Genomic DNA, 21,938 nt, shown 5'->3' with positions numbered 1-21,938 from the left:
GCTTGACTTCTTTTTTTTTAAGATTTTATTTATTTATTTAAAGATTTATTTAAAAATTTATTTAAAGATTTATTTATTTATTCATGATAGAGAGAGAGAGAGAGAGAGAGAGGCAGAGACACAGGAGGAGGGGGAAGCAGGCTCCATGCCGGGATCCCAATGTGGGACTCAATCCCCGGACTCCAGGATCAGGCCCTGGGCCAAAGGCAGGCGCCAAACCGCTGAGCCACCCAGGGATCCCCAAGATTTTATTTATTTATTCATGAGAGACACAGAGAGAGAGAGAGAGAGAGGCAGAGACACAGGCAGAGGGAGAAGCAGGCTCCATGCAGGGACCCGACATGGGACTCGATCCCGTGACTCCAGGATCATGCCCTGAGCCAAAGGCAATTCTCAACTGCTGAGCCACCCAGGCATCCCTCTGCTTGATTTCAAAGGACATTTTTTTACCTCTGCAACAGATTTATGATCTTCTGCTCAGCAAGGGCTTAGAGGGGATGCTGAGTTCTGGGTGTTTTCCTGTTTTCACAAGCTCTTGCCTGCTCCAGGCCGCCTGGACAATTTCCTTGGGGCAGTTTTGGTTTGCTCCAGCCTCCCCCAGGAGGCACGGGTGCTGCCACCAGAACCGGGCCGGCTCAGTGTGCACAATTCAGCTCCTGTCGCCGCCTCTGCATAAGGACAGATTCAACTTGTCCACCCTCACTCAGTAAGCCAGGTACACTCCACCGAGAAAAGTGGACTGATGTATTTGGAATTAACTAAACAGATGACATTATATCTGAAGGGATTCAAAATACATCCAGAATAATGTAAAGGGGATATGGCTGCTTAACAACATTTAAAGGTGGTAGAGAATCTGGGGCTGGAGTTTTGCTCAAACTGGCAGCGGCAAGTGGGGAAGGACAAGATGCAGCATGCAGATTTTCTATTTAAAATATAGGGGAGAAGGGACTGCTGAAAAGCCTTAGCAGCAGCCGGTTGCCATGGTAACTCAGGAACACTGATCTGAATTAGGCGCAGTTACTATAGGTCAGGCTTTACCAGAAGGAAAGGTGATCTGGCGAGTGAAGAGGGAGAGGGAGAGGGCGGCGGGAAGTGGAGGGCTGAGAAGGAGCGAGGGAGGGAAGCACTGAGGAAAAGGAAGGGGAGGAGGAAAGGGGGCTTGGAGACCCTATCCGGGAGGGAGGGGAGGTAGGGATCACTCTAGACTTTTCTTCTTTTAAAAAAATTCCTTAACAAATTTAAAAAACTCGGCCCCCGATGCTTGCTGGGGCATGCCAGCCCTGTGCCTGGCGCTGGGACCGGGCCCCAGCCAGCCCCTCCTCTAAGGCACTTGCAACCTGGGGCTGGGATGGTGTTGGCTAAATGCTGGCTGCCAGTTCTGGAAGGCTGTCTTTCTGAAGCCGCCTGGAGGGAGCAGGTTGTGCTCTCTCCTCTTTGTTTTGAGCTTTAGAAAAGATAAAGCAAACAAGAAATAAAAGAGATGTGTAAGAAGCACTTGCAATCCTCTAAGAGCTAAAATTGCATGAGACCAGTAACCACCCGGGGAACTGCCAGGCTGCAGGATCCCTGAAGGTCTGGAGGAAGAGGAAGAGAGGAAAGGAGACAGTGCAGTCTCTTAACAGCTATCAACAGGCCAGAGCCAAAGTGGCACAGGCTTCTGGAAAGACAAAAAAAAAAACACTTGGGTTCAAGCCACAGAACTGCTACTCACTACCTCTGTGACCGTGGACCAGTTACTTAACCTAGTGCTTCGTTTTTCTGATCTGCAAAGAACTAATAGTTCCTGTCTCATGGGGCTGCTGAGAGGATTAAAAAGGATGAGGTGTTTAAAACTATTAGCCTTAAATGATAAGCACTCAATACCTGATAATTCATGATTGGGTGTGTTTTTATTACAGTCTATCAGGGGAGCCACAATCAGGCCCACGGCAATCAAGCGGAACATCACTGAACCTGTGTAGGGCACCCAGAAGCACTGCCTTTTCTTCTTTGACTGCAGTTGATGTTTTGCTGTGGAACAAACCATCCCAAAATGTAATGGCATACAAAAACAAACCTTCATTATTATTATATTAGTAGTATTTAAAGATTTATTTATTTATTTGAGAGAGAGGTGGGGGAGGGGTAGAGAAGAGAAGCAGACTCCAGACAAGTGTGGAGCCAGATGCAGGGCTCCATCCCAGGACCTGAGATCTTGACCTGAGCCTAAATCTAGAGTTGGATGTTTAACCAACCGACCAAGCCACCTAGGCACCCCAAGACATTTATTATTTTGTCCACAATTCCATAGGTTGGCTGGGAGCCTTTTCTGTTTAGGCCAGCCTTGCTGGGGCCGGATGATTTAGAAGGGCTTCACTCTTACATTTGGCAGTTAGCAGACTGCTTGGTCTAGAACAGCTCGTCTTTGGCTGACCAGCTAGGATAACCCATCTCTGCTCCTCATGGTTACTCACCCTTCTCTGGCTAGCCCAGACTCATTACATGGTGCTGTCAGAGTTCTCTAATGTTCCATTGGCCCAAACAAGTCAGATTTAGATTCAAACTCAGATCCAGAGACTGAGACATAGACCCTCTTGGCTGTAGAAGTGGAAAAGGCAAGTCATACTGTGTAGGGGCATGTGTATAGATAGGCATGGGAGAAACTTCTGTGATCATCTTGCAAACTACCTGCCGTAGGTCTCATTGAGACAACATGGGTGATGCAAAAAAACAAAAACAAAAACAAAACCCCCAATGTGATGCAGCACAGGATACTTGCCAGGAAAACTGCACAGAGGAAGCCTGAGTTGGAAAGGTGGGCTGGAATTCCGATCGGGGTAGGGAGATGGGAATATTCTCGCTACAGACGTGGAGGTGCGTTTGGTAGGTTCAGTGATGTATGGATGTGACTCACGTAGGAAAAAAAGGAGAACAAATGATGACAGAGTAGTTGAGAGCCAGATTGGATAGGGTCTTGGTATTAGGGCATTTGGACTTGATTCTTAGGCAGTGGGGAGCAGTGCAGGTTTTAAATCCAGGGCCAAAGGGTATTTTACTCTGGAAATAGTGTGCAGACAGAAGGGGAGCTTCTCTGATTTTGCTGTGATATACAGATGCAGCACTGTGCTACATGATCAAGCACAAGACAGTCTTTGTAATGGTGGGTGGACAGTAGTTTTTGTTGTTGACAATTGTTTACCTCGTTTTGCCATGACAACCTCATCAATAAATGAAAACAATCCTGTACTTGCTTTCTAGGGTTGTTTTAAGGTTTGAATTTGTGAATATATGTAAAAGGCTCAGCACAGCCCTTGGTTTCTGGTAATAGGTGGTAAAGGGACTTTAGAAAGGGAGTCACAATAAGCAAGAGAAAAGCTTGTGTGTGTCACGGCTACTGCCCTCAGAAGGTCCTGGGGTCCCTCCATCTGGCACAGGGGACGTCCAACCCATCTGCCTCCCCAGTAAAACTTTTGGCTCTCTTCCCGGTGGAGGGGCAGGTGTTGGGAGAACTAGGGGAGTAGAAATGACTGGACATGGGGCGGGGGCGTAAAAGACCTCACAGAGCACCAACATCAGGAAAGGCCACTGTGAAATCGTGGTAAAGTGAGACAAAACAAGGTCACTTCATAATTTCGTCCAAGCACAAACACAGTTATTGTGCCACCCACAAAATTTTTTAAAAATCCCCATCTTGGCTATGTGAATGGCTGCTGCTTTTTTTTTTTTTTTAAGATTTATTTATTTGAGAGAGAGAATAAGAGAGAGAGCAGGGGCATGAGCAGGGGAAGGGACAGAGGGAGAGACCCCTCTCATTTCAAGCAGACCCCCCACTGAGCGAGGAGCCCGATGGGATATGGGGCTCGATCTCACAACCCAGAGATCATCACCTGGGCTGACCTGAGCATCGAGGTGGATGCTCAACCGATAGCCACCCAGCACCCCGAGACTGCTGCTGTTTTACCAGCTACAGCTTTATCCCTGCTCTAGTGAACCCTCCACTAGATAAGTTTCGTTGAGATACTCAATCACAGAATTGTCTCACTTTTTTGTCCTCATCTTTTTGTGCAATCCAGGGTCCTTCTCAAGTACTCTCAAAGCCCCGATTCTACTGTAGTTCTTTCTAATACCCTCTTATGCCAATGCCCCACAGGTCCCTTGGTGAACATTCTCTCCAGTATGATGAGTAATAAACCCACTAGGTCAACTACAGTGGTGTTTCTGGTGGCTTTTGGCCACTTGCTTGTCGTTATGAGCATAACTGCAGTTCAACCTTAACTGCAGTTTTTGGACAGACTGGTTCTGTTAGGGCTCTCCAGAGAAATAGAACTGATAGGACATACATATAGATACATTCCTATTGACATATAAAAGCAAACATTTATTTTATAGATATGGTAGATGATAGATAGATAGATGATAGATAGATAGATAGATAGATAGATAGATAGATAGTAGGTAAGTAGATAGAGATTTATTATAAGGAACTGGCTCACATGACCACAGAAGCTGACAAGTCCCAAGCTCTGTAATCAGCAAGCTGAAGACCCAGGAGCTCTGATGGTGGAAGTCCCAAGCCAGAAGCCAGCAGGTGGGATACCCACGAGGATCCAATGTTTCAGTCTGAGTCTGACGGCAGAAGACCGATGTTCCAGCTCAAGGCAATCAGGCGGGAGATGTTTTTTCCCTTAGTCATGAGAGGGTCAGCCTTTTTGTTCTACTCAGGCCTTCACCTGTTTGGATGATGCCCACCCCATAGAGGGTGAGCCATCTGCTTTACTTAGCCCGCTGCGTCAAATGTTGCTCTCGTTCAAAATCACCCTCACAGAATAATGTTTGATCAAATATCTGGGCATCCCTGTGGTCTGGTCAAGCTGATACATAATATGAATAATCACACTGGGGTTTAATGTTGCCTAAAGGACTGAAGAAAGGCCTGCATATAGCCAGCATGCTGAAAGTGTTGGCCAGTGAGCAAACAGGTGCTAAAACAGGAAGGACCCACTGTGACCCTGTGGCCATATGCCTGTTGCTTCTGCCCCAGAGCACTGTGTTCTAATTCTCAGAAGCTCAAACTAGGGGAAGTTTGGTACAGAGTTCCAGTGAGACTAGAGCGAAAGTGCTGGGTTAGAGCACTACCTGCTTAGCCCATGGACTTTGGCCCTTGGAGCAAAGGGAGTCTCTAAGGCCAGGAGCCAGAGGTGCCTTTCTAACAGAAGGAGGCTAAAGAAACTCACCTGGGAGATCTGGACAGGAAATAGTCATGACCCAGGAGAGTCAAGATTGTTCAGCAGGTTGGTGCCACATTCAGGGTGTATGCAGCCTGTACAGTGACACAGCATAGGTGCCCTGTGACTGAATAGAATGCTCTTCTGGTCATCGTCTTGAAATTCTTAATAGTTTTAATTAAAATATGGGGCCCCACATTTTTATTTTTTACTGGCATGTGGTCTGCAGCCCTAAATGGGGAAACTCATGCTAGAGAGAGACTGATTTAGAATGGGCCCTCAGAGGGTCCCTTCGGGTCAGATGTGGTGCCACCAAAGCACATCTGGCCACTCAGATCAGGCTGGGTTAGAATCTGGCAATTGAGGACTTACAGCTTTCTTTTCTGTTTTGCAGTTAAATTATCTCAGTAAATATGAAAATAGAAATGGCAGACTCTTTTTCTCTAAACCTTGACACCTTGTGTGTGGCTGTCCTTCCTGCTACAGGTAGAGGAGGAAGATGGAGAAATGTGTTAAGGGTGGGGTGGAGCCAGGAAGTGGTCGGTGGATAGAGACGGTTCAGGAGGCTGGCTCCGGTAAGGGAAGTCCGAGAGGGGAAATGTGTGGGTTGCTCTGACTTGCCAGGAATTCCATCACAATTTTCCACATCTCCCCTTGTTCCATGGGCTTTTTACCCAGCACAAGGCTTCCAGATGCAGGAAACAGCAACATTCAGTGTTCGTGGAGAATTTTTTAAGTACCTGGATTTAAGCGAATCAGTGTACTATTATTTGGTCATTTATAATATGCATGTGTTTTTCTTCTTGACTTTATTACCGTATCGCAACAGTATTATTTCGTACCAGTTTGCCCATGCTATCATCGATTTGTTTTCACACTGTTTTTATGTGCTAGTGAGTTCTGAGAGCCAACAAACCAACCTGCACATCTACTTTTAGGAACACAGCTTGTTTGTGAGCCGGGACTGCGCATGTTTAAAATTAGCAGAATACTGTATTATTACAAAGTCCTGAAGAGAGTTACAAAGCAAGAATGGCCTAAATATATCTTTAGGAGAATTACAGAGGTAACCAGGCTCCATAAAGGCCTCAGTAATTGGCAGTGATGACGACAAGGGAAATTTTGGGTACAGTGTGGCTAGTCTTCAGAGTTTCTTTTTCATTTAAGGCCATGAAATTGTATTTGACTCTGTGCCACTCGTGTAAGGTCGTTGGAACCAGCTCTGGTGTCTATTTTGACAGTAGGGAAAACCAAGGCCCCAAATAGAGATTCTCCAGCTGGTCTAAAGGCCAAGGGTATGTGTGAGCAGAAAGACCCATCATGTCCCCTGTCACTTGGGGAAGCCACAGATGCTTCCTTGCGTGGGCAGCCCTCTTCTTTACCATTCTGATCTGTTTTTGTTTACTTGTTTTATTTTTACTGGTGTGTCCAGACTGAGGGTTTCTGAAAGTCATCATCTCTACGCACTTTTTCCTTCTTATAATTTCCCTTTGCCTAGCTTCTGTCTGAGCTGGGGTGGGCCCTGTCCTCACTTTCCCTCCGGAAGCATGCACCAGGCAGCTGAGTAGCATGGCCTCTAAGTCAGATAGACTCTATCTTCTTATAGTCTATACTCATAGGTCAGATCCAAATAGTCTGGAATAAACCCAAAGCAAGAAGGATTTCCCCAGGGAGGACAGAGTCTCTTGGGCCTGGAGAAAGGAAACCTACTTAGTAGGCTGACCTGACAGGGGCACAACAAGAAAAGGCTTTATTTTGCTTTCTGTCTTTAAACATACTCAGTTGAATTTCCATTCCTGACTCCTCGCCATCTGGGACTTACTTTTACTTTGAGGGTTGGAAGCATCCAGTGCCCATTTAATTTAAAATGTCAACTCCCCAGGGGCTCCTGGGTAGCTCAGTCAATGAGCGTCCGACTCTTGATTTCAGCTCAGGTGGTGATTTCGGGGTCCTGGGGGTGGAGCCCCACATCGAGCTCCACACTGGGCATGGAGCCTGCTTGAGATTCTCTGCTGCTCAACCTCCCTCTGCCCCTCCTGTTTCTGCTCTCTCTCTCAAATAAATAAATAAATAAATCTTTTTAAAAAAGTCAATTCCTCCCAGATTTAATTCTAAATCTCAGATGGAAGCATGGTAAGAAGGAAGGGGTATGACCAGTTTCTTTGCTCTGCCCACTGTGTCCCACACCTGTCTGGCTCAGTGTCAAGGGAAGGCCACCTCCCTCTTGAGTCATAGACAACCCTTCTCATTGAGCTCTCCCATTGAATGTTTGTGCTCCTCTTGCATCTGGATGTGGGCTGAAGGCATAGGGCTGGATTAGCCCTGTCTTAGTTGGATGTCCTTGAGGATGAGCGTGTGGAAGGGAAGCCAAGAGCTATGGAGAGAGATGCTCACACTTGGAGAGCTCCATGGGGGCCTGAAAGCAGAAAGCTTGCTCCAAACTGCCTGGCATCCTGCATCCTCTGGAGATAAGACTATTCCCTAAAGCTATCCTTAGGAGAATTACAGAAGTACCTGCTTTCCTCAGGGCTTTAGTCCTTTTCTGAAGAGGCAGAGCTGACAACTGGAGGCCACAAGCAGACTGGTAGTAGAGAAAAAAATTGAAAGTTTAGGGCTCCTGGGTGGCTCAGTCAGTTAAGCATCTGCCTCCGGCTCAGGTCATAATCCCGGGGATGGAGCCCCGCATCAGGCTCCCTGCTCTGTGGTGTCCCCTGCGTATCTTCTTCCAAGTGAGAGGTTGTCTCTTTGCCTTTGTAGCCTGTGGGAATATCATGAAATTAAGGAGCCCAAAGCATAGCAGGTCCAGAGGCAAGTGATGAGGAGGGACCCTGTGGTCACGTGGGGCTATAAGGCCCCTCCCAAAGATTGAGCAGAGGATGGATGAAAATGCATGTGACATGTTGGGCACAGGTCCTGGCCTGTAGGATATGCTCAGGAGGTTGACTGCCTGAGGACTTGTGCAGGCTTGGTTCTCAGGCTGAATCTTGCTCTCCCCTAATCACCAACTGGGTGAGCAGAGTGGAATAGAGTTGTTTATACTGGTGGCATAAAATTACAACACAACTTTCCCTTACCCTTCATGGTGAAAGAGACAAAGAGTTTAAGATTCCAGTTTTCAAGATTCCCATTCCAACTTTCAGGTGCCATTTAAAACACATTTCAAAACAACTTTGATGGTATTTACTCCTTTTCTAGTAATTTTGCAATCTTAAGACTTTAATTAAAAGACCCTGAGTTGGGCAGCCTGGGTGGCTCAGCAGTTTAGCGCCGCCTTCAGCCCAGGGCCTGATCCTGGAGTCCTGGGATCGAGTCCCACGTCAGGCTCCCTGCATGGAGCCTGCTCCTCCCTCTGCCTGTGTCTTTGCCTCTGTGTGTGTGTGTGTGTGTCTCTCATGAATAAATAAATAAAATCTTAAAAAAAAAAAGACCCTGAGTAGCCAAAGCAATCTTGAGAAAGAAAAACAAAGCTGAAGGCATCACACTTCCTTTTTTTTTTTTTTAAGATTTTATTTATTTATTCATGACAGACACACAGAGAGAGAGAGAGAGGCAGAGACACAGGCAGAGGGAGAAGCAGGCTCCATGCAGGGAGCCCGACGTGGGACTTGATCCCGGGTCTCCAGGATCACACCCCAGGCCAAAGATGGCACTAAACCACAGGGCCACCAGGTCTGCCCGGCATCACACTTCCTGATTTCAAACTACATCATAAAGCTACAGTAATCAAAACTGTGGTATTGGCATAAAAAAGATACATAGATCAATGAAATAGAATAGACAGCCCAGAAACAAACCTGCTTATATATAGTCAATTCATTTATGACAAAGGAGGCAAGAATATACAATGGGGAAAGGGCACAGTTTCTTCAATAAATGATATTGGGAAAACTGGATAGCCACATGCAAAAGAATGAAACTGGACCTCTATCTTACATCATACATAAGAATAAACTAAAAATGAATGACAGACTTGAGCATAAGACCTGAAACCATAAAAATCCTAAAAGAAAATATAGGTGAAGTGCTCCTCGACATTGGTCTTGGCGACGATTTTTTGGATTTGACAGCAAAAGCCATGTCAATAAAAGCAAAAATAAACAAATGGGGCCACATTAAACTAAAAAACTTCTGCACCGCAAAGGAAGCCATCAACAACATGGACCTTGTGGGCTTGTTTAGAGTTTTTAGCAGAAGAGGGCCAATACTTGTATACTCTTGACCCAAGAATGACCCTCCTCTATCAGGGAAGGTTGTCTGCTTTGGGAGGGATACACATGGAATGGTGAGGGAGGAAGGGAATACCTTCTCAGCCAGCCAGATCAGCTGAATCAACCCTAGAGACTGATAGGGTGACAGATGCCACATCTAGATTGCCTTCGCATCCATATCAACAAAAAGAAAAGGCAACCTATGGAATGGGAGAAAATGTTTGTAAATCATATATATCTGATAAGGGGTTAATATCCAAAATATACAAAGAACTCACATAATATATAATCCAATTAAAAAATAGGTAGAGGATCTCAATAGACATTTTTCCAAAGAACACATACAGATAGCAAACAGGTACATGAAAAAAGTGCTCAGCATCACTCATCATTAGGGAAATTCAAATTGAAATCACAATGAGCCCTCACTTTACACCTGTCAGAATGGCTATTACCAAAGAGATGAAAAAAAAACAAGTGTTGGTGAGGATATGGAGAGACTGGAACCCTCATGTACTCTTTGTGGGAATGTAAACTAGTGCAACTGCTGTGAGAAACAGTATAGATGTTCCTTAACAAATTACAGATAGAACTATCATGTGATCCAGCAATTCCACTTCTGGGTATTTATCTGAAGAAAACAAAAATACTATCTTGAAAAAAAAATATATATCTATCCCCATGTTTATTATAGCATTATTTACAATAGCAAGATATGGAAATGATCCATCCATCCACGGATGAATGAGAAAAGAAAATGTGGTGTACACACACACACACACACACGAATATTATTCAGCCATAAAAAGAAGGGAATGTTGCCATTTTTGACAACATGGATGGACCTTGAAGGTATTGTGCCAAGTGAAGTAAGTCAGAGAAAAGCAAATACCATATGATACCACTTGTTGAATCTAAACCAAACTGAACCAAAACAAACCCTCCAAGACCACAAACCCCCCAAAATTGAACTTGCAGATCCAGAGAAGAGATGGGTGTTTACCAGAAGCAGAGGGTGGTGATTCGGCAAGATGGGCAAAGGGAGTCAAAACATACAAAGTGCTAGTTATAAAATAAATAAGTCATGGGGATGTAATGTACAGCTTTGATGACTATTGTTAATAACACTGTACTGCATGTTTAAAAGTTGCTCAGAGAGTAGACCTTAAAATTTCTCATCACAAGAAAAAATTGTGTAACCATAGATGGTGACAGATGTTAACTAGACTAATTGAAGTGATCATTTCATGATACATTCAAATATTGAGTCATTATGTCGTACACTGAAAACTAATGTGATGTTATATGCAATTATACTCAATAAAAAATAAAATAGGAAAGAGAAAAAAATACTTTTAATCAAACCCAATACAGGATTTGCAGTTATAGGACACTGAGTTATGATCATTATGGCACCTCTCATTAAATAAGTGATATATTTGAGATGCAACTGCCTTGAGTAAAATCAAAGGATTTTTCAACTGAGCTCCCATTTGAGTTGGTTGATTTCCTTTTTATGAGATTGCTTCAAGACCCCAACACCTAAATGTGGGGTAACATTTTTTTTCAATCTGTTATTAATTCTAAATGAGGAGTTCAAACCCTCTTCAAAGTCTATCAGCAGGAAATTGATGCAGGAGCAGTAGAAAAAGGTGTGATTGGGTGTCAGGAAACCACAAGCAGGAGTGTGGCTCCTCAGAACTGTTATGGAAAGCTGGAAGGAGAAGAGAAGAGGCATAGAGATGACTTCCTTGAGAGGAACTGGATCCTCTGATTGAGAGATACAGCTTACTCAGAGTGACCTTGCCCAAAGGGAGCTAAGGAAATAAATACTCTGATTTCACTCTTCTCAACCCACCTCCTGCTGAGGCTCCCCATTGGCTGAACCCACCTGAGCACCAGAGAATAAGAGGGAACTAGGTATGTCCATCTGGGTCAACCATCAGGTCAGTCCTTCAATCCAGAAGATCATTTATTAGAGGAAGGTTCTCCAAACCTCTCTCCATTTTAGAGAGATATACCTGGAGTAGAGAATTGAGTGACCTCTCTTCCGGTGTGTAAAATATAAAGGAAATGACATCTAAAGAAGAATTAAAGCCTGAATGTGTGGTAAACTGAAGAGTTGTAAAAATGCAGCATCAGACTTTTAAGGCTAAAGTGTAATTTTCTCTCCAAATAGTTTGCAATGTAATAGAAACAAAAATATAATTGCATAAAATCCACATGATCAAAATGTCAGTTAAACTGCCCTGTGATCTGGGTACTCGCTGAAGCTGTAGGTGTATGTGAGCTAAGTGCCTCTGACCCTCAGGATGAGGGGGGTTTGAGACACCTGCTATCTGTTGCTCAGTCTCAGGCTAACAGTTGCTCTGCAGAGATATCATATAAGAAGGGGAAACTTTAAAGGTACATGATTGAGCCAGTTTTCACTGGGGCAAGAAGTGAAAACATGGAATCTTCTGCAGTGCCTCATGCGACCCCAGCTCTATGGCCAGGAAGGTTTCTGAGACTTGCTCTCCTTTTTGACTCCTTATGGCCAAAACCTGGTGTGACCTAATGCCGAGCCAGCCAAAGTTACGGCAATAGCCAAAGGGTGAGGAAGGCCACAAGGAAAGGCAGGAAAAGGGAAGAGAAACCAAACAGCCAGGAGATCTGGGCCAAGGCAGGACCAGGAGCAGATACAAAAAGACATCAAGATTATCTTAGGGAGAAACAGGGGCCAGAAAAATGGGGAACTGGAAGACAGGGAGATGATATTTTGAGACTGTGGGTTTGGGTGGTAAACATGTTTAACAACTGCTGATAGGTTGGGTTTGGATCATCAGAACAAAAGCTCTGAAATACTGAGCTTTGAAATGCTAACCAACTCTCTAATGATGGAAATCAACTCACTCTTATTTTTTAAATGAAAGTTTATTTTATTAATGAGTTCTAAAGATTTTTTTTTTTAAAGGGTCATCTTTTTTTTTTTTTTAATTTTTATTTATTTATGATAGTCACAGAGAGAGAGAGAGAGGCAGAGACATAGGCAGAGGGAGAAGCAGGCTCCATGCACCGGGAGCCTGATGTGGGATTCGATCCCGGGTCTCCAGGATCGCGCCCTGAGCCAAAGGCAGGCGCCAAACCGCTGCGCCACCCAGGGATCCCCGAGTTCTAAAGATTTTTTAAAAATAATATACGATGAAGCAAAGAAAAGTATGGTTTTAGAAACAACCCTCAAGCATTTAATTCTGCTTGGGAGTGGAAGTGGATGGCATTCACTTGAAAATATATCTGAATTGGACCCTGGTGGATTTCCAGGCCAAGGTCATGGGGGCCCAAGGAGTGAGTGGGGAGACCCAGTACAGAAGAAGTGACGATGCCAGGGCTGGAACAAATGGGCCTTGTATCAGGCAAACATGAAACTAACTCTCTCCACTTCATGGTGAATGGTAGGCAAAATCCTTCAGGTTTGGGAGGTACTCCTTTGTCATACATGCACTTAGAATTTTTATTAAAAAGTCAGGTCAGGTAATTTGCCAAGAGGAAAACCAAGCAATGTTTAGAAGGTATGCAGATCTGAGATACAGCACAGGCCATCATTTATGAGAGAAAATTGTATATGAGAAGACATTCTCCCTGTGTTTGTTTTCTAGGGGAGTGGCTGCTGAATGAGCAGGCATTGTGAAATTAGAAATACTTACACCATATGCTACAATGTCTAGGCTTAAATCTGTCAGCCTCAAGTCAGCTGTTCCAAGGCAAGGTAAGACAAGTGGTCTATAATGTCGTTAGAGAGCAACATGGAGGAATGAGAAAATAACAAGGCAAAATTTAGCAAAAGGATTAATTGTGTGGTGCTGGCTGTCGGTGTGACAAGAACTCAGGGAAAGGCCTGTGTGGTGTGACGGGTTCTCAACGAAGTTGGGAAAGATGCCAGTTGGACCTGGAAGGATAGAGGGAATGTGAACAGTGCAAGAGAGAGACTATGCCATTGGGGCAGGCAGGGGGACAGTGGGAGCACGGGCTCAGGGGAAGGACTGCAAATCAAGTACACTGAGTACAGGCTTGGCTGAGGGTCCTGAGTGAGGGGGCTGAGGGGTCAGGGTCTGTGGGACCTGAAAACATCACTAAGCCATCTGGAATAGTTAGTACTGATTCTCAGAAGCAATTGGTTTCTGAAATATCTGGGTCACACGAGAAAGACACTCCTTGTGAATTCAGCCCCATGAGGTACCACCTGAGCATCATTTGGACGCCAGCCCCATTCTTCCCAGAAGCTAGTAGAGATGATCAACAATAATGACACTACCTATTACTGGTGACGATCTTGAGGGTAACAATAGCAATTGGGATTGTCACTTGTAGAAATTTGTTGGATTATAATTTTTAAAAAATCACAACCGAGCCACATATAGCTTCTTCACTGGTGGATTCAACAAAATGTTTGTGGAAGAAAAAGTACACAAAGTCTTCCAGAAAACTGAAGTGAAGGGAGTATTCCAAATCCAATCTACGAGGCCACCATTACCCTAACACCAAAACCAGGCAAAGACACGACAAGATAAAGAAACTACAGACTAATATCCCTCATGAGCATAGATGGAAAGTTTCCTAACAACATTTAGTGAATTGAATCCAACAATATACTAAAAGGATTTTATATCATAACCAAGGGGAATTTAACCCAAAATTCAGGGTTGATTTAACATTCAAAAACCACTCCTAATTATTCATATTAAAGACTAAAGAACACTGTATGATGTCCTTAATAGACGTAGAACAAGCATTTGATAAAAACCTTACCTCCATTTCTCACTGGGAGGTAAACTAGGAATAGGAGGGAATTTAGCAAACTAGGAATAGAGGGAACTTCCTCAACTTGATAAACAGCGTCTATGAGAAACCCACATTTGACACCACACTCAAACGGTTGAAGATGAATGCTCTCCCGCTATGACCAGGAATAAGACCAGGATATCTGCTCTCATCCCCCCGTTCAACTTTGCACTGGAGACAACAGGGAACTACAGTGGTTTGTTCCCACTGCCACTTGGTTTGGCCAATCCTCCTGCATACACCTTGCATGGTTTTGGGAAGCTGTGTCACTTCTAAACAATTGTGACAATTGTACCCTTTGGGGGTAGAGTTGGTCTAAGATGTGCTTCTTGGGCGCTTTAATTGCAAAAACAATGAAGAATAAAAGAATGTTTTGATATTCTTTAGTTGTGATTAAAAAAATAATCCAGGAAGAACAAACTGGTAATTGCCTTAGCTCCTTAGTAACCAGAGCCCAAGTGGCCCCATATCCGAACCCCTTCCTGGGTTTGGGAACTCTGTCCCTCTACAAAAGCTAAAAATGCCAGTTCCTCATTCTCCAAGTCTCCCTTGCTGCTGGGGCCTGAGCATAGGCCACAGGCTTCATCCACTCAACAGCCCAGCCCGGATTTTGATGCAGGAGGGCACTGCAGGCAGGATGCTGGTGGCCCGCCCTGCCCAGCCATAAAGGAGATAGGGGTGCGCGCTGCTGAGCAGTGAGGTGGCTTGGCCACAGTGACGCAAGCACTGCTTTGCCCTTGGTTGCTTCTGGACTCTGACTGTCCTGCCAGCTAAGCCTTGCTGCCTGAGTGAAGAAATGCCTCTCTGGATCAAGAACTCCTCTTGCAAATTTCTGCTGGTCATTTCCCACCTGCCCTTCCTAAGCTTTCAGCCAGGCAATGTCCTTGCTCCAGTTCAAGCTCTGCATCTGAAGCAGCGTGGCCATGGCACACACGTCTAAGTCCGCTGTTTAGCACCCATCCAGAGCTGGTTCTGGGCCCAGCACAGGAAGATGCCAGAAACTATGTGAACAAAGCACTTCTCATAAAACAGCAGTGTGGATATGTGCATATGAACACCATGAGATATTATATACATATTTGTAAATGGTCCAGGCCCAGTCTCAGCTGATGGAATTTCATAATATAGATGAAAGTGGTCTTAAAATCAGCACTGTTGGGGCAGCCCGAGTGGCTCAGTGGTTTAGTGCTGCCTTCAGCCCAGGGCCTGATCCTGGAGACCCAGGATCGAGTCCCATGTCAGGCTCCCTGCATGGAGCCTGCTTCTCCCTCTGCCTGTGTCTCTGCCCCTCTCTCTCTGTCTCTCATGAATAAATAAATAAAATCTTTTAAAAGAAAATCAACGCTGTTTCAGATAAGGACTTCATGGACCAGAATGACTGCATGCTTCACCTGAGGTCTCACTTGGGTCTGATTGCTTCCATGCTCCACTGCTTCTCTCCCTGCTAAGGACATTTATTTGACAAAAAATATTTATATTATAAAGTTCAATAAAAAATTTCCTGATCATTTGAAATAATTGGAACTCTCATTTGCTGCTGTTGGGAAAGTAAATTGGTACTACTACTCACCAAAACTACTGGGCAGTACCTACTAAGCCATACCCTAGGACTCGGCCATTCCATTCTTGGTATCATCCAATAGAAATATGTACATATGTGTACCAAAAAGATATGTACAATGTTCATAGCAGCTTAGTTCAACAGAGCCAAAGGGCCCTGGAAACAACTTGAGTGTCCAGCAGCAAAATGGATATGGGTGGTACATTCCCACAGTGGAAAACTATACAGTGATGAAAACAAAGCAGTGCTACAAGACACAAAGATGAATGTCACCAAAGAAGACACAACAGAAACACAGTGTGTGTGTGACTGCATTTACAAAAACTTCTGAATGAGTCTCTGGTGTTAGAAGCTAGGACAGTGGTAACCTTTGGGGAGTAGAAAGAATTGGCAGTGGGCATAACACAGGGACTTGTAAGGTGCCAATCATGTTCTGTCTCTTGTCCTGGAATACCAATGCGTCAACTTTGTAAAAATCCATCTGGTGGGGGCAGCCCCGGTGGCTCAGAGGTTTAGTGCCACCTTTGGCCCGGGGTGGGATCCTGGAGACCTGGGATCGAGTCCCATGTTGGGCTCCCTGCATGGAGCCTGCTTCTCCTTCTGCCTGTGTCTCTGTCTCTGTCTCTCTCTCTGTCTCTCATGCATAAATAAATAAAATCTTTTTTAAAAATCCATCTGGGTGTACACTTAAGATTCTTATGCCTTTTGGGTATGAGTTATGCTTTAATAAAATGTTTTTTAAATGTCTGAAAATATAGGTAAATAAGATCAGTGAATTTATTTTACAGATAAGGAAACTGAGGCTCAAAAGCTATAAGACTTAAAGATAAAATCTTTAATCAGCCAAAGTGAATATCCTTGGGATATGCGGAAGCACAGGCCCATGGTCCCTGGATGCCCACTCTGGCCCCAGCAGGGCCTCATTCACCAATACCTGTAACGATTTTAGACATACTTCCAATACCTTTCCAGAACCATCACTTTAGCATATTAGGAACAGAAAATCTTTGATGTGCTGGGAGAGAAGTCTAAAGCCAATTCTTCAATAACAGAAATGAAAATCAGAAGGCAAGAACTCAAGCTGCATATTGGTGCAGGGCCACTCAGAGAGGGGAAATGCCTCATACATCAGTTTTGTTTTGTTTTTAAAGATTTATGTATTTATTTGAGAGAGAGAGAACACAAGCAGGGAGGAGGGACAGAGAGAGAAAGAGAATCAGACCCCCCTTCAACCCTGGCCAAGCAGGGAGCCCAACACTAGGCTTGAGGGATCTGGGATCATGACCTGAGCTGAAGGCAGACGCTTAACCGACTGAGTCATGCAGGTGCCCCAGGATGGATGGTTTTCTAAGAAACTGTGAGCACAATCACAGGTTCCATTTCTTGCTCTTTGAAACAATAGCAGGTGGAAGCCTCATCAGCAAGCCTATCTTCCCTGGACAGGGCAGGGCTGGGGGCTTCTGTGCCCATAGGCCTCTTGTCCTCTCCACCGTACTACCAGGGAAGAAGGTGGCTGGCACTATCCTATTGCTGGGAATAGGTGTCCCTCCCTTGGCTGGCCATACCCTCCTCTGGCCCTGCCCCTGTCCCCAGGCCCGAGGCACACTCTGGGAACCAGACTGGTTGGTTCACCTCCGCTGGGGCAGGACCAACACCTTATGAGGACACGGAGTGAAGGGCACCCTGGAGAAAGTCTCAGCTTCTCAGAGTCTTTGAAGGATTTCTTTTTGAGCTTAGGAAATGAACATCTCTGAGCCTCCAGATCATCTCTGTTTTATTCTACAAGGCAACCATCCTCAGGGCTTTTTGGACTGACTTTTTTCCAGCACTTTCTCAAAATTCGAGTACAGCTGGTAGAAACACAGTGTCACATGTGAATGAAAACAAACAAAAATCAACATAGCAGCAGAATTAGGAACTGTGGTATGGGGAGGGAAAAATTGAAGCAGGCTGACAATTTAAGAAGGCAGGTGTTGTCATAGTGTGGGGATTAGCAAATTTGAGGTTTAGGGTGAGCAAAATAGGGAGGGAATCTCAAAGATGGGAGAATTATAGTAATTACAATTGTTTTCTTTCTCTATGGCATGCACAGAGTGTTAAAACAATAATTCATTTTAAGTAATGGGTAGGATCTCTGGCAAGAGAGGAGGGAAAGACTAGTGCTCAGAGCGGGCAATGTTCACCAGGGTTGGCTACACAGATGAGGAAAATACTATCCTGGAAGCGTGATCCCAGGACTCTGAATTAAAGGGAAGCACCCCACTATTTAAGAAAACCTTTGTCAGCCTTTTTGGGGCCATATTTGTAATGTTAAATTAGTGTTTACATAACAGGCATGGATTTAAAAAGTAATTCCAGCAACCATAAGGGCCCTTGAAACTATTTTCCCTCATTCAGACTTTGCAAAATGATGTTAACTGCTGAGGTCACACTTCAGAGAGGAGATTGTGCAAGGCTCCGTCCAGCAGGCATGGCCTCCACCAGAGGCACAAAACCTGACTCGAGGGGGTGCCATTCACATGGTGGGGTGATGTTAAAAGTGCATCCTGGAGCCAGGCTGCACCCAACCCACCCGTGTAGCAGGCCATCACGGCAGGCCCTCACACTGCCAGAACTTTCACACAGGCTCCTTCTCAGCCCTTTTTCATGAAACTGGTAAACACTGACTTTTCCAAAGTCTCCTACCACTCTTCCAGGCCCCTGCCCCCGTCCCTTCACCTAGAAGGTGACACTACCTCCCATTCACCTAGAAAACCCAGGCTAAGAGATGCAAATCACAGTAACTTCCTGCTACCTTCTCCGGAAATGGGTTTCCACCTTCCCAGCCTTGCCCTGTCCCTCTTCCTGTCAGCTTCATGGGAAGCTCCTTATCTGATGGCTTCTCAGGACTAGTTGCTCGGTAAAGGTGAGTCCTGGACTGCTCTTCTGGTCATGCCCTTCTGCACTGAGCACGGAAGTCTATGCAGACAGAGATGTGTGCCCACTGGGTCCACGCTGTCCCTCCGATAGAATACGCTCTGGGTGCTGGGGACCCCTGAATCTCCTCTCCACTTGGTCCTGTGGGCCTTTCCCTGGGCCCAAAGAGGAAGCTGTTTATGAGGGTGGGGGAGCAGGTGGGTGACGTTGAATGTCTGGGCAGGGGTTTCCACATAGCTGTTCATGGTTCTTCAGGATGCCCAGTGGAACAAGGGGTGAAAGGGAGCAGGTTACCCAACGGAACGGCTCTCCCCATGCGACCACGTCTGGAGCAGAACTCCAAGCACTCTGAGAATACTAAATCCAACTCTGGGCTTCTGAGTCAGGACAGTATGTTTGCCAAGATAGAAGGGGTGAATGCATTTTGTTTTACAGTCTAGTAGCTTGATTTGTACCTTTAAATCTCAAGACATGTGTATTCTTGCCCTGGACCCTGCAAAATGCCCTGGACTCTACAAAGGTGAGGGTCAGGCCTATTTTCCAATCACTCATTTTTTCCTGCTTTTAAATATCTTCATGTATCTGTCAGGGGAAAAATAACCAAACAACTAACTATGTGAACAAACCTTCCTCTCTTCTGGCCCCCACTGCTCTGGCTCTCTCCTTCTAGACAATGATTATTTAAATAGTGAGCACTCAGCAGATCATCCCTGAGGGTCTGCAATGCCCAAAATCCAGTGACAAAGAAGAAAATGTCTCTGCTCAAATGGGCCTACAACCCACAGGCATTTACCACACCCTGTCAGCCCATCTGTGATGGAGGAAACATGCCCCCACAGTTCAGAAAATGCACTGCACGCTCTCCTGCCTTTTGTGGTGGTTGGTGGCTGTGAGGTGGGGAGTTTGGGGCTCTTGACTGTAGCTTCAGGGTTTCTTCACGTCACCAAGGAGGCCCATACCAACTGGAGTAGCCATTGTTTGTACAGTGAGTAGCGACTGTCACACTTTCCACAAGTTACCAAGATTAGATGGGCAGTGGGTTTTCCATCTGGTAGCATGATCCCAGATATCTGATTTGTTTCCTGAGATTTGTGAGATGGTAACGTGTGCACCAGACGATGTGGGAGAGCTGAACAAGTATTCTATTCATTTCTAATCATTAAGTCTTAACTGGGATCACAACTCCTGCTGAGGCTGCTTAAGTGGCAGGCCCCAGTGAGGGCATCCAGTGGAGGCTCCAGTAGCTTTCGCCACAGGAAGTGTGGCACTGCTGAGGGACATAGGAGCAGGTGCCAGCAAGGAGGCCAGAGAGGAAGAATGTGAGAGAACTCACATTTCAGCAGAGGTGAGTTGTGCCTCACAAGGTCTCAGGAATGACTGGGGAGAGGACTTCGGGGAGGCCCCGTCTGTACATGTCAGCTAGCAGCACACGGGTCACCAGTGTTAATCTGTCTTAAGCAATAGGCATGGAAGCACGAGTTACACAGACAGCAGGTGCATGATGTCCCTACACGTGTCAATACCGCTGTACCAGGTGCTGTTTAGGCGGACATGGGATAGGTTTCTGCACAGTTCTGCTCCCTTTAGTGGACATCCTCCCACTTTCCTCTCACTCTCCTTGCTGTTTTCATCTGTCAGTGCTCTGCCACTCAGTCCTTGATGACTCTGGCAATGGCCCACAGAAGCTTACGTTCAGCAGCAAAGACACATCTAATGTCTCTCTTCCTATGTAGGTCCTTGTCTCCTCCCTCAGGGCTTGGCATATAACATATAACCAACAGGTCTAGATGACTGAGACTGTGAGAAACATGGAACAAGGGGTTTTACCTAGAGCAGAGGGGTAGGAGAGGCTGAAAAAAAAAATAGCATGTCAGCCAAGACAGGAAGGGTGGGTGGAAGTAAATGAGATAGAGGAAGGTGGCTAGGGGAGAAAAGCAGCTTCCTGGCATAAGCAGGAGCATAGTTGTTGAGGCCCTGAGGGAGGAGGGGGCACAGTTGGTCTGTGGAATTGACCCAGGTGCAAACTGACCTGGAATGTGGAGAGCTGGGCAAGAGGCAAGCCTGGAGAGATGGACGGGCGTGTCTCCAAAGACCTTTGGAACCATGTTATGGACAATGGACGTCATTCTAGGAGACGTGAGAAGCCACTGAAGGCGTTCAAGTAGAGGGTGTGATCTAAATATGTATATCTGTGTTGTCAAAAGGCCACCTGGGATTGCAAATGGTGACTGGGTTAGAAGGACCAGAGATGGAAGCCGGGAGACAGATAAGATGATGTGGGAATCAGAGAGAGAGGAGGGCTGGCATGTGTGGTGGCCTGGAGGTGGATGGAGGAGGGGAGGCAAAGGTGACTCCCAGGTTTCTGATTTGGACAACTGACATATAATGGTGGCATTTACTGATATGAAAGACGGAGGAGGAACACATTTTAGAAGATCAGGGAGGATGATGAATTCTGTTTTTGCCTTGCTGGGTGTGAGATCCTGTAAGCATCCTGAGTTTTTATCTGGGTGGGAATTCTATATCTGGGTATGTATCTTTGGTTCCAGGTAACAGAAGCCAATCTGAAAGTGGTCTGCATGTGGATGGTAGTTGAGGTTCAATGAATTGGAGAAACAGCTGGGGAAAGTACAGACTGAGGAGGGCAGAGGGACTTTGACCAAGCACCAAGAACTCTCAAGTCCAAGGAGCAAGCAGGGGGACCCTGGCTCATCATTCCCAGAAGACCCTCGGAAACATAAAACCTAGGTAGCTGCTGGGGGAATAGGATCATATAACCTGTACTTTGAAAACCCTGTAGGGCAGCCTGGGTGGCTCAGCAGTTTAGCGCCGCCTTCAGCCCAGGGTGTGATCCTGGAGACCTGGGATTGAGTCCCATGTCAGGCTTCCTGCATGGAGCCTGCTTCTTCCTCTGCCTGTGTCTCTGCCTCTCTCTCTCTGTCCCTCATGAATAAATACTTAAAAAAAAAAAAAAAAAAAAAAAAAAGGAAACCCTCTAGTAGGACTAGAAACCCCTTGGTAGAAGACAACGACTATGAAAGAAGACACATGGTTAGGAGAGAGGCGAATAAAAGGGTGGTGGCCTTCCAGATCCCAAGGGAAGGGTTTCAGGAAGAAGGGCTCAGGACAATCAGGACTGAATTTACCAATGGGAAGCCACATGGTGGTGCATCCACCTGCCTGACTCCTTAAAAGAACTTAATTGGTGTTTGAAGTAGATAAATATTT

The 21,938-nt window shown here is 45.5% G+C and overlaps 1 long non-coding RNA gene across 1 annotated transcript; it reads left to right on the top strand.

The window, feature by feature from the left end:
* Positions 1-1,002: 1,002 nt before the first annotated feature.
* On the top strand, positions 1,003-15,985 carry LOC140635145 (uncharacterized). Its single transcript, XR_012032473.1, has 4 exons — positions 1,003-1,052; positions 1,902-2,037; positions 13,051-13,160; positions 15,587-15,985. It is a non-coding gene; the product is annotated as an uncharacterized lncRNA (long non-coding RNA).
* Positions 15,986-21,938: the final 5,953 nt, after the last annotated feature.

Source organism: Canis lupus, chromosome 6 (assembly GCF_048164855.1).
Source record: "Canis lupus baileyi chromosome 6, mCanLup2.hap1, whole genome shotgun sequence".
Classification (NCBI taxonomy): domain Eukaryota; kingdom Metazoa; phylum Chordata; class Mammalia; order Carnivora; family Canidae; genus Canis; species Canis lupus.
Note: the sequence above shows the minus strand (reverse complement) of the source record. Positions and strands in the feature narration are given on the sequence as shown.